Consider the following 3,691-nt stretch of genomic DNA (forward strand, 5'->3'; position numbering starts at 1 on the left):
TTAGTAGCGATGGGGTTTTGTCATGTTTCCCAGGTTGGTTTCAAACTCCTGGCCTCAAGGGATTTGTCCGTCTTGGCCTCCCAATGTCTTTTGTTTTGTTTTGTTTTTTAAGAAGCAGAAACCTTAAAATAAAAATAAAAATAAAAAAAAGGCCATCCCTAGACCCCTAGTGAGTAAAGTGTGTAAGGAGACAGATGCTTTGGCCGAAGGGTTGTAGGAGGTGTGTGGCGCCTGAGGCCCTGGGTCACCTCTTCCAGCTCTGGGGTCCTAAGAACACATAGATGTAGAACATCCGCTCTAGGTGATAAACATGAGTCAGATTGGACTTTCACTTAAGTTCTGGGCCACAGCACCTGCCAGCCATGCTGAGAACCTCACCAGGGTCTCCTAACTGACAAGCCTTGGAGGCAGCTCGGACACAGCAGCCTGGACTATGGGGTGATATTTCTCGCTGGATGTAAAAGGTTTTTCAGGATATAAATACTACCTTTCCACCACCATGACATGTCAAACTTCCTCCATCTCCAAGACAAATATCAGAAACTGCATGACTCTAGATGCCAGGAACAAAGAAACAAATTGGGAACATCGTGCGCAAAAAAAAAAAAAAAAAAAAAAAAAAGATTTTAATAAAGATTCAGCCGGCTCCATGCGTAGATCCTGCCACGCTGCTTACTGTGATCTTGACAGTGATGCTGGGCAAGAATAAATAGACTGTGAGGCCATTCATATTCCTGGCACTGATGAGCCCACTGCAGCCTAAATGATGGCTGACTACAGACAGGGACCCTTTCAGGGTCTGCTCCAGCAGACCTCTGGCCTCAGACTCTTGTCCTCAACAGGCTTTGGGACCCTGAAGCTGAGGTTTCTCACTGGCCTGCAGTGAGCCTGAGAAAAGCAGATTCACGGGCCCTCAGCCTTCATTCGCACTCCTGAGCCAGAACCTGAAGAGCTGTGTTTTCACCTTGCTGTGTGTTTCTTCCTCCTCCTCATTCTGCTTTTTATTATAGAAAACTTTAAACATACACGAAAGTAGACAGGATAGTAAAATGAACCCTATACACCCACAGCCCGGCTTCAACAGTTACCCACAGATGGCCAATCTTGTTGCATCTCTACTCCTACTCACTGTCCCCAGTATTATTTTGAATAAAATCCCAGACATAAAATTATTTCATCCATAGACAGGTCCCCCAATCTAAAACATAAGGGAATCTTTTTAAAGACATAACCATAATATTATTATCCCACCTAAAAATGAGCAATAATTTCTTTCTGGTGCATAGTGGAGCGTGAGGACCATGGCCTAAGCTCTCTCAGCCAAAGGGCAGGTCACTTCTTCCGGTAGTGGGAGCTACGCCTGACACGTGTTGCAAGACGGTGTGCATTTTTAAAGGAGGCTGTGCGTTTTTAAAGGAAGCCGGCAGGAGCTCTACTTCTGGAAATCCAAGCTCGTAAGAGAAAAACAGCACCAAGTTGAGCTGACCACTTGTGTTGCAAAGGGGACCTCGGGTCCTAGGCAGGACCATTACCTAGAATCTTGTCATCCACACCTTCTATTTGTTTTTAAAGCCAACTTTGCATTTCAACCTAACGGGTTCAACCTAACTGTCAAGTTCCCTATAGAGTAGTTCCTGGGGGCTTACCAGTATGAGGTCACCCTGGGCAGTCTTTGAATATCCAGTCAGACCCCCTGGGTTTGATGTGTGTCTCTGCAGTTTATATACTGTGCATTAGGAAGTTGACACTTGCTGTAACTGGCTGACAGGGGTGATTTTTGAGATGATAGTAGATGACATGCTGATAAACAGTCTGGATCCTGAGAGTGTGTGGTGATGCAGGTCACCCATCTTCCCCTGCCTGCCTGTGCCCACTGTCTATCCAGGGGCCCATCCAGATGGTTTTCCAGGCCCTACCTTCATTCCAAGAGCTGGATTCATGGTTTCTTGCAGGTGCCAAACAGGAATCTGCTGGGCTTTTCAGCACACAGAGCCCCCCGATGCTGGTGGGTAGAGCAGGCCCTGTTGAGGCTCTTGCTCCAGCTGCCCCCCTTGGAGAACCCTCTGCAGTGTGCATGAGGCACTCCTAGGCTGTCTTCTAGCCCTTGCTCCTGAAGGCACCATTTCCCACACACCCCAGGCTCCTTGGAATTGAGATGCCGTGGTCGTGGTCTTGCCTGACCAGGTGTCCCTTGATTCCAGTAAGGAGCAGGGACATGGGAAAAGAAACTTTGCTGGTGGAGGAGGCTGCATAAGGGAGCAGTGGGATGCCAAGGTCTCCTATTGCTGTCCATCCTCAGGGCTGAAGGCTGCTCAGTAGGAAGCAGCCAGGAAGGTAGGCTCATAGAGGCTGCACCCAGTGCAGTGGGGCCAAAGTCTTAACCCACCCCAATAACGGGGCCTCTTCCTCTAGCGGGGGCCAGAGTGCATGCAGACTGCTGGATGGTGGACAAAGGATGGGTTATATCTTTGAAGGCCTAGGACTCAAAGCTACTCTGCCTCTTTTAGCTGCTGGGGGTTGTGGGGGCTGAGGAGTGTTCCACAAGGGCCCAGTCTGTCCAGGAGCTGCTGCCTATTGGCTGGAGGGACACAGCTTGGCTTGCTCATGCCCAGAGAGAGTGGAAGAGTTAAGCTGTTGACCCTGAAGGCAAGGGAGAGCTGGTGGTACAGCTATGTGTGGGAGCTGAACTAAGCAGCTGAGACAAGGGAAGACAGCGTAAGAAAGCTGCTGATGAGAGCTGCTGCTGAATAAAATAATCTTTTACCTGCCTACAGCCCCCTGAGTGTTCTTTCTGCTCATCTATCCACTTCCTTTGGACCTCAACATGACATTTGGTGTAGTCATGAACCTGATGGGGAGACAGCCTTGGCTTTGGAGTCAGAGTTCGTGGGTTCTGTTCCCTGCAATGCGGGGTCAGTTGGTACAACCATAATAGGGGGAAGTTTGATGGCATCATTTAAAATCACAAACACACCTGTGTATCCTTTGACCTAGCAATTCCACCTGTGCAAAAGGGCAGGTGTACAAGGAGGTTCACTGCAGTGTATTTGTAACCACAGAAGACTAGCAATATCCCAATGCCCATCTATAGTGGGCAAGTTTAATAACCTGTGGTTATTTCATACAACAACCTCTTAAAAAGAATGAGGCAGTTCCATGCATTCATTGCTACAAAACAATGCTCAGTGATATTAGAGTGAAGCTCTACTTCTGGAAATCCATGCTCATAAGAGAAAAACCGCACTAAGTTGGGCTGACCACTTGTGCTGCAAAAGGGAACTTGGGTCCTAAGTAGGGCCATTATCTAGAATCTTGTCATCCAGGCTACTTCCTTCTTTCTTTCTTTCTTTCTTTCTTTCTTTCTTTCTTTCTTTCTTTCTTTCTTTCTTTCTTTCTTTCTTTCTTTCTTTCTTTCTTTCTTTCTTTCTTTTTTTTTCTTTCTTTCTTTCCTTCTTTCTTTTCTTTCTTCCTTTCTTCCTTCCTTCCTTCCTTCCTTCCTTCCTTCCTTTCCTTCCTTCCTTCCTTCCTTCCTTCCTTCCTTCCTTCCTTCCTTCCTTCCTTCCTTTCTTTCTCTCTCTCTCTCTTTCCTTTCTTTCTTTCTCTTTCTTTCTTTCTTTCTCTCTCTCTCTCTCTCTCTCTCTTTTCTTTCTTTCTTTCTTTCTTTCTTTCTTTCTTTCTTTCTTTCTTTCTT

The sequence above is a fragment of the Rhinopithecus bieti genome, unplaced genomic scaffold (assembly GCF_001698545.2).
Source record: "Rhinopithecus bieti isolate Rb0 unplaced genomic scaffold, ASM169854v2 scaffold_68143, whole genome shotgun sequence".
In the NCBI taxonomy this organism is placed as follows: Eukaryota; Metazoa; Chordata; class Mammalia; order Primates; family Cercopithecidae; genus Rhinopithecus; species Rhinopithecus bieti.